Raw genomic sequence first — 8,593 nt, forward strand, 5'->3', positions numbered from 1 at the left:
CACGGGTTTCCGTCTAGTTCTAGTTCATGTATCAGGTCTCATTTCTGAGTTTGGGTTCAGGATCGAGACTGGGTGCGGTTCTAGGTCCCGACCCTGGTTCTATGTCCCTAGTCTGGTTCCATGTTTGGGTCTGAATTCAGGTTCGGGTCGGGTCCCGAGTCCAAGATTGGGTTGGGATCCGGGTTCGGCTCCCAATTCAGGTCTAGGTCAGATTTGGAGTCCGGGTCCAGGTCTGGTTACGGTTCTAGATCTACGTCAAATTTCAATTATGATTCCAAGTCCAAATCCTAGTTCTAGTCCCGATTAACTTCCGGTTTTGTTTCCAATTTTGGGTAACAGGTTACAGGTTTGGGTCCACATTTGGGTTTGGGATTGGGTTCAGGTTCGGGTGTGGGTTCGGGTCGTTGTTAGTGTTCGAGTCCTTGTCTGGGTCTCAAATCCAGGCACCGACTACGGGTTTTGTCCCAGCCCTTGATCTAGATCCGGATCCCAATCTCGGGTCCCAGTCTGGTTCCATTTCTGGAGCTGGGTCACGAGCTGGGTCCTAGGTCCAAGTTCGCGCCTGGGTCGGTTACTAGGTCCCGATCCTAGTTCTGTTTCCCAGGTCCCTATCCTTATTCTGGGTCCAGGTCCCAATTAATGTGTGGGTTTGGGTCCCGGTCTATGTTCGGGTTCGAGTCCTAGTCTGGGTTCGGGTTTAGGTCTCTGTCTAGGTTTTGTTCTAGGTTCGAGTTTGGGTTTAGGTCGTGGTCCTGGTCCTAGTCCTAGTTCGGTTCTAGTTCCATTTGCGATTATGAGTTCGAGTTTGGGGTTGAGTCCAGGTCGGAGTACGAGTCCTTGTCTGAGTTTTGGTTTGGGTCTGGATTTCAGTCTAGGGTCAGATCAGGCTCCGGGTGTGGGTTCGCCTCCTCGGTCCTTGTCTAGGTTGGATCCGTGTCCCAAGTTCCAATACCGATCTGTGTCTGGATTCAGTTCTGGGTCTAAGTCCTTGGTTCTGATCCTGGTCTCGGTTCGAGTTTGGGTCTGTGTCCGGGTCTATCTTTGGGTCTGATTCTAGGTGTATGTTTGACTTCAGGTCCGAGTCTGTGTCTGGGTTTGTGTACAGGTTTGCACCCCGATCGATGTCTAGGTGCGGGTCCTGGTCCAAGTTCGGGTCACGAGTGCCGGTCCAAGTTTGGGTCTGGGTCAGGATCTCGGTCCAAATCTAGGTCCAGCATTTCGATCCCAGTTTGGGAGTTGGACCGAGTACAGGTTTGTATCCGGATCCCTATCTAGGTCCAAGTCTGTGTTTGGGATCGGGTCTCACATTTAGGTCCAGGTCCGGGTCTCAATTCCGGTCTGAGTACACGACCGTGTCCTGGACCGAGTTCTAGTCTCAGTTTGAGTTTGAGGCAAGGTGTGTGTTCGGTTTAGGTCTGGGTCTGGGTCCAGGTCTCGGTCCTAGTCTTTTTCTAAGGTTCGGGTTTGGCGATTCTTGTTCAGGTTCTAATTTTGGGTCGCAGGTCTAGGTCTAGGTTCTGTGTTAGTTTGGTTCCACGTTTTTGTCTGAGTTCAAGTTCAGGTTAGGGTCCCGAGTCTAGGATTGGGTTGGGATCCGGGTCCGGGTCCTGGTCCGGTTACGGTTCTAAATCTATGTCCAATTTCAGTTATGATTCCAAGTCCGAGTCATAGTTCCAGTCCCGGTCAACTTCGAGTTTTGGTTCCAATTTTGGGTCACAGGGTATGGATTTGGGTCCACTTTTGGGTTTGGGACTTGGTTCACGTCTGTGTGTGGGTTCTTGTACTTGTCAAGGTTCGAGTCCAGGGCTGGGTCCCAAATACAGACACGGATTACGGGTTTTGTCCAAGCCCTGGGTCAAGATCCGGATCCCAATCTCGGGTCCCAGTCAGGTTCCATTTCTGGTGCCGGGTTTGGGTCGGGTGTTAGGTCCCGATCCTAGTTGTGTTTCCCAGGTTCCTATCCTGATTCTCGGTCCAGGTCCTGGTTAATGTGTGGGTTTGGGTCTCGGTCTAAGTTCGAGTACGAGTCCTAGTCTCGGTTCGGGTTTAGGTCTCTGTTTGGGTTTTGATCTGGATTCAGGTTTGGATTTAGGTCCTGGTCCTCGTCCTAGTCCTAGTTCAGTTCTAGTTCCATTTGCTATTCTAAGTTCGAGTTTGGGTTTGAGCTCGGGTCGGAGTTCGAGTCCTGGTCTGAGTTTGGGTTCGGGTCCGGATTTCAGTGTATGTCCAGATCAGGCTCTGGGTGTGGGTTAGCGTCCTGGGTCTTGGTCTAGGTTGGGTCCGAGTCCCAAGTTCCAATCCCGATCGGAGTTTGGATTCAGTTCTTGGTCTATGTCCTTTGTTCTGATCCTGGTCTGGGTTCGAGTTTGGGTCCGTGTTCTGGTCTAGCTTTGGGTCTGATTCTAGGTGTCGGTTTGAGTTCGGGTCCGACTCCGTGTCTGGTTTTGTGTCAAGGTCTGGACCCCTATCTGGTTCAATATTCGGGTCTACGTCCAAGTTCGGGTCCCGAGTGCGGGTCCAAGTTTGGGTCTTTGTCCGAGTCTAGGTTCGTATCTGGATCCCTATCTAGGTCCAAGTTTGTGTTTGGGATCGGGTCTTAGATTTAGGTCCAGGTCCGGGTCTCAGTTCCGGTCTGGGTACACGACCGTGTTCAGGCCCGATTTCCAGTCTCAGTTTGGGTCTGAGGCTAGGTCTGTGTTCGGTGCTAGATCTGGGTCCGGGTCCTCGTCACGGTCCTAGTCTTGTTCTAGGGTCCTGGTTCGGTGATTCTTGTTCAGGTTCTAATTTTGGGTTCCAAGTCTAGGTCTGGGTTCGGGTTTGGTTCTTCATCTGGGTTCTTGTCCTAGTCTGAGTCCCAAATCTAGACACTGACTTTTGGTCTGTTCCAGGCCAAGTTACCCGAATCCCGAGTCAAGATCTGGATCACTGTCACGGGTCTCGGTCTGGTTCTGGTTCAGGGCCCAGGTCCCATTTATGAGTTTGGGTTCGGGATCGAGACTGGGGTGCGGTTCTAGGTCCCCTTGCTGGTTTTGTGTCGCTAGTCAGGTTCCATGTTTGGGCCTGAGTTCAGGTTCGGGTTTGGGTCCCTAGTCTAGGTTTGGGTTGGGATCCGGGTTCGGCTCCCAATTCGGGTCTAGGTCTGATTTGGAGTCCGGGTCCTGGTCCGGTTACGGTTCTGGATCTAGGTCCAATTTCAGTTATGATTCCAAGTCCAAGTCCTAGTTCCAATCCTAGTCAATTTCGGTTTTTTTTCCAATTTTGGGTCACAGGGTACGGGTTCGGGTCCACTTTTTGGTTTGGGACTTGTTTCAGGTCTGGGTGTGGGTTCGCGTCCTTGTCAGGGTTCGGGTCCAGCGCTGGGTCCCAAATCCAAACACCGATTACGGGTTTTGTCCAAGCCCTGGGTCCAGATCCGGATCCCAATCTCGGGTCCCAGTCTGGTTCCATTTTTGGTGTCGCATCACGAGCTGGGTCCTAGGTTCAAGTTCGGGTCAGGGTTGGGTACTAGGTCCCGGTCCTAGTTCTGTTTCCCAGGTCAATTTCCTAATTCTGGATCTAGGTTCCGGTCCTAGTTCTGTTTCCCAGGTCAGGGTTGGGTTTGGGTCCCGGTCTAAGTTCAGGTTCGAGTCCTAGTCTCGATTCGGGTTTAGGTCTCTGTCTGGGTTTTGATCTGGGTTCAGGTTTGGGTTTAAGTCCTAGTCCTAGTTAGGTTCTAGTTCCATTAGCGATTCTGAGTTTGAGTTTGGGTTTGAGTTCGGGTCGGAGTTCGCATCCTTGTCTGAGTTTGGGTTCGGGTCCGGATTTTAGTCTAGGTCTTGATCAAGCTCTGGGTGTGGGTTCGCGTCCTGGGTCTTGGTCTAGGTTGGGTCCGAGTCCCAAGTTCCAATCTGGGTTCGAGTTTGGGTCCGGGTCCTTGTCTAGCTTTTGGTCAGATTCTAGGTGTGGGAGTTATAGTTCAGGTTAGAGTCTTTGTCCGGGTTTGTGTCCAGGTCTGGACCCCGATCTGGGTCTAGGTTTTGGTCCAGGTCGAAGTTCGGGTCGTGAGTGCGAGTCCAAGTTAGGGTATGGGTCAGGATCTCGGTCCAAATCTAGGTCCAGCATTTCGATCCCAGTCTAGGTCTTGGTCGGAGGCCAGGTTCGTATCAAGATCCCTATCTAGGTCCAAGTTTGTCTTTGGGATCGGGTCCCTGATTTAGGTCAAAGTCCGGGTCTCAGTTCCGGTCCGGGTACACGACCGTGTTCGGGCCCGAGTTCCAGTCTCAGTTTGGGTTCGAGGCTAGGTCTGTGTTCGGTTCTAGGTCTGGGTCCGGGTCCTGGTCACGATCCTAGTCTTGTTCTAGGGTCCTTGTTCGGCGATTCTTGTTCACGTTCTAATTTGGGGTCCCAGGTCTAGGTCTGGGTTCGGGCTTGGTTCTTCATCTAGGTTCTGGTCCTAGTCTGAGTCCCAAATCTAAACACCGACTACTGTTGTGTTCTAGGCCCCGTTACCCGAATCCCGAATCAAGATCTGGATCACTATCACGGGTCTCGGTCTGGTTCTAGTTCAGGTCCGAGGTCCCATTTGTGACTTTGGGTTCGGGATGGAGACTGGGGTGTGGTTCTAGGTCCCGACCCTTGTTCTGTGTCCCTAGTCTGGTTCCATGGTTGGGTATGAGTTAAGGTTTTGTTCGTGTCCTGATTCTAGGTTTGGGTTGGGATCCGGGTCCGGCTCCCAATTCGGGTCTAGGTCTGATTGGGAGTCCGGGTCCTGGTCCGGTTACGGTTCTGAATCTAGGTCCAATTTCAGTTATGATTCCAAGTCCAAGTCCTAGTTCCACTCTTGATCAACTTCCGATTTTGGTTCCAATTTTTGGTCACAGGGTACGGGTTCAGGTCCACTTTTGGGTTTGGGACTGGGTTAAGGTCCGGTTGTGCGTTCGGGTCATTGTCAGGGTTTGGGTGATGGGATGGGTCCCAAATCCAGACACCGACTATGGGTTTTGTCCAAGCCCTGGGTCCAGATCCGAATCCCAATCTCGGGTCCCGCTCTGGTTCAATTTCTTGTGCCGGGTCACGATGTGGGTCCTAGGTTCAGGTTCGCGTCTGGGTCCGGTACTAGGTCCCGATCCTAGTTTTGTTTCCCAGGTCCCTATCCTGATTCTGGGTCCAGGTCCCAATTATTGTGTGTTTTTGGTTCTTGGTCTAGGTTCGTGTTCGAGTCCTAGTCTCCGTTCGGGTTTAGGTCTCTGTCTGGGTTTTATCTGGAATCGGGTTCGGGTTTAGGTCCTGGTCCTGATCCTAGTCCTAGTTCGGTTCTAGTTCCATTTGCGATTCTGAGTTCAAGTTTGGGGTTGAGTTCGGGTAGGAGTTCTAGTCCTGGTCTGAGTTTGGGTTCGGGTCCGGATTTTAGTCTAGGGTCAGATCAGGCTCCGGGTGGGGGTTCACCTCCTGGGTCTTGGTCTAGGTTGGGTCAAAGCCCCAACTTCGAATTCCGATCTGAGTCTGGATTCAGTTCTGGGTCAAAGTCCTTGGTTCTGATCCTGGTCTGGGTTCGAGTTTGGGTTCGGGTCCGGGTCTAGCTTTGGTTCTGATTCTAGGTGTATGTTTGAGTTCGGGTCCGAGTCTGTGTCCGGGTTTGTGTACTGGTCAGCACCCCGATCGAGGTCTAGGTTCGGGTCCAGGTGCAAGTTACAGTCACAAGTGCCGATCCAAGTTTGGGTCTGGGTCAAGATCTCGGTCAAGATCTAGGTCCAGCATTTCTATCCCAGTCTGGGTCTTGGCCCGAGTCCAGGTTCGTATCCGGATCCGTATCGAGGTCCAAGTCTGTGTTTGCGATCGGGTACCAGTTTTAGGTCCCGGTTTGGGTCTCAGTTCCGGTCTGGGTACACGACCGTGTCCGGGCCCGAGTTCCAGTCTCGGTTTGGGTTTGAGGCTAGGTCTGTGCTCAGTTCTAGATCTGGGTCCGGGTCCTCGTCAAGGTTCTTGTCTCGTTTTAGGGTCCTTGTTCGGCGATTCTTTTTCTGGTTCTAATTTTGGGTCCCAGGTCTTGGTCTGGGTTCGGGTTTTGTTCTTCGTCTGGGTTACCCGAATCCCGAGTCAAGATCTGGATCACTGTCACGGGTCTTGGTCTGGTTCTGGTTCATGTCCTAGGTCCCATTTCTGACTTTGGGTTCGGGATCGAGACAGGGGTGCGATTCTAGGTCCCGACACTAGTTCTGTGTCCCTAGTCTGGTTCCATGTTTGGGTCTGAATTAAGGTTCGAGTTTGGTCCCGAGTCCAGGTTTGGGTTGGGATCCGGGTTCGGCTCCCAATTCGGGTCTAGGTCAGACTTGGAGTCCGGGTCCCGGTCCGGTTACGGTTCTGGATCTAGGTCCAATTTCAGTTATGATTCAATGTCCAAGTCCTAATTCCAATCTTGGTCAACTTCCAGTTTTGGTTCAAATTTTGGGTCACAGGGTACGGGTTCGGGTCAACTTTTGGGTTTGGGATTTGGTTCAGGTCCGGGTGTGGGTTCGGTTCCTTGTAAGGGTTCGGGTCCAGGGCTGTGTCCCAAATCCAGACACCGACAACGAGTTTTTTCCAAGCCCTGGGTCGAGATCCGGATCCCGATCTCGAGTTCAAGTCTAGTTCCATTTCTGGTGCCGAGTCACGAGCTGGATCCTAGGTTCAAGTTCGGGTCTGGGTCGGGTACAAGGTCCCGGTCCTAGTTCTGTTTCCCATATCCCTATCCTTATTCTTGGTCCAGGTCCTAGTTATTGTGTGGGTTTGGGTCCTTGTCTAGATTTGGGTTCGAGTCCTAGTCTCGGTTCGGGTTCGAGTCCTAGTCTCGGTTCGGGTTTAGGTCTCTTTCTGGGTTTTGATCTAGGTTCAGGTTTGGGTTTATGTACTGATCCTTGTCCTAGTCCTAGTTCGGTTCTAGTTCCATTTGCAATTCTGAGTTCGAGTTTGGGGTTGAGTTCGGGTTGGAGTTCGAGTCCTGGTCTGAGTTTGGGTTCGGGTCTGGATTTCAGTCTAGATCAATATCAAGCTCCGGGTGTGGGTTCGCCTCCTGGATCTTTGTCTAGGTTGTGTCTGAGTCCTATGTTCCAATCCCGATCTGAGTCTGGATTCAGTTCTGGGTCTAAGTCCTTGGTTCTGATCTTAGTCTAGGTTCGAGTTTAGGTCCGAATCCGGGTCTAGCTTTGGGTCTGATTCTAGGTGTGGGTGTTTGAGTTCGGGTCCGAGTTTATGTCTGGGTTTGTGTCCAGGTTTGGACCCCAATCTGGGTCAACGTTCGGGTCCAGGTCCATGTTCGGGTCCTGAGTGCCCGTCCAAGTTTGGGTCTGTGTCAGGATCTCGGTCGAGATCTATGTCCAGCATTTCGATCCCTATCTAGTTCCAAGTCTGTGTTTGGGATCGGGTCCCAGATTTAGGTCCAGGTCCGGGTCTCAGTTCAGGAATGGGTACACGACCGTGTCCGGACCCGAGTTCCAGTTTCAGTTTGGGTTTGAAGCTAGTTCTGTCTTCGGTTCTAGGTCTGGGTCTGTGTCCTAGTCATGGTCGTAGTCTTGTTCTAGGGTCCTGGTTCTGCGATTCTTGTTCAAGTTCTAATTTTGGTTCTTCGTCTTGGTTCTTGTCGTAGTCTGAGTCCCAGATCTAGACACCGACTACTGGTCTGTTCCAGGCCCCGTTACCTGAATCCTGAGTTAGGATCTAGATCACTGTCACGGTTCTCGGTCTGGTTCTAGTTCATGTCCCAGGCCCCATTTCTGAGTTTGGGTTCGGGATCGAGACTGGGGTACAATTCTAGGTCCCGACTTTGGTTCTGTGTCCCTAATCTAGTTCCATGTTTGGGTCTGAATTAAGGTTCGGTCGGCTCCCGAGTCCAGGTTTTGGGTGGGATCCGGGTTCGGCTCCCAATTCCGGTCTAGGTCGGATTTTGAGTCCGGGTCCTTGTCCGGTTACGGTTCTAGATCTACGTCCAATTTCAGTTATGATTCCAAGTCCAAGTCCGAGTTCCAGTCCAGATTAACTTCTGGTTTTGGTTTTTATTTTGGGTCACAGGGTACGGGTTCATGTCCAGGTGTGGGTTCGGGTCGTTGTAAGGGTTCGAGTCCTGAGCTGGGTCCCAAATCCAGACACCGACAACGGGTTTTGTCAAGTTCGCGTCTGGGTCGGTTACTAGGTCCCAATCCTAGTTCTGTTTCCTAGGTCCCTATCGTGATTCTGGGTCCAGGTCCTAATTATTGTGTGGGTTTGGGTTCCGGTCTAGGTTCGGGTTCGAGTCCTAGTCTCGGTTGGGGTTTAGGTCTCTGTCTCGGTTTCGATCTGGGTTCGGTTTTGTGGTTTAGGTCTTGGTCCTGGCCCTAGTCCTAGTTCTGTTCTAGTTCCATTTGCAATTCTGAGTTCGAGTTTGGGGTTGAGTTCGGGTCGGAGTTCGAGTCCTGGTCTGAGTTTGGGTTCGGGTCCGGATTTCACTCTAGGGTCAGAACAGGCACCGAGTGGGGGTTCGCCTCCTGGGTCCTTGTCTAGGTTGGATCCGAGTCCCAAGTTCCAATACCGATCTGTGTCTAGATGCAGTTCTGAGTCGTAGTCCTTGTTTCTGATCCTTGTCTGGGTTCGAGTTTGCGTCTAG

Source organism: Cannabis sativa, chromosome 7 (assembly GCF_029168945.1).
Source record: "Cannabis sativa cultivar Pink pepper isolate KNU-18-1 chromosome 7, ASM2916894v1, whole genome shotgun sequence".
NCBI lineage: Eukaryota > Viridiplantae > Streptophyta > Magnoliopsida > Rosales > Cannabaceae > Cannabis > Cannabis sativa.